Source organism: Penaeus monodon, chromosome 23 (genome assembly GCF_015228065.2).
Source record: "Penaeus monodon isolate SGIC_2016 chromosome 23, NSTDA_Pmon_1, whole genome shotgun sequence".
Classification (NCBI taxonomy): Eukaryota; Metazoa; Arthropoda; class Malacostraca; order Decapoda; family Penaeidae; genus Penaeus; species Penaeus monodon.
Genome location: NC_051408.1, coordinates 25,213,159 through 25,213,742, shown reverse-complemented (window position 1 = coordinate 25,213,742; position 584 = coordinate 25,213,159).

Genomic DNA, 584 nt, shown 5'->3' with positions numbered 1-584 from the left:
GGTGCGGTGCCTGTATGCGTCATTTTATTTGAGTTATACCTCGATGATAATGATAAGATTAAGGTAGTACCAGTAAATATCCCTCTATTACCAAGGAGCGTGGAACGGTCTTTTGGATTTAAGAAACGTAGAGGCGGATTCACCGTCATAATGTAATTTAAAATATCAACACTGACGCTTCAAAACAACGAAAACGAGATGTTCAGAAGGATTTCCCAAAGCGCCGCTATAGGGTACTTCTGATCACATGAACATGTTTATCTGCTTTGAAGTCACCTTCAGCGACCAGATTAAATTAGCAAAGTGTAAACTCGTTAAAAGACATGTCGTAGAATTCCACCTACATGTGAAAATACGTATAGATTAAACTGAAACATCACATCGTCAAGGTCCACATATAAGGTATCGGTAATTACCAAAGTACTCAGAACATATAGGAAACGTATTTGAAATACTATACGAGAATAAAAAAAATCTGAAACAACCCTTCCAAAGAGCTCACACGAACAAGTTGGGATGCTTCTCGGACTGCCCAGGATTTTAACTCTTGCCAAACATTGCACTATGGCAGACTATAACACACA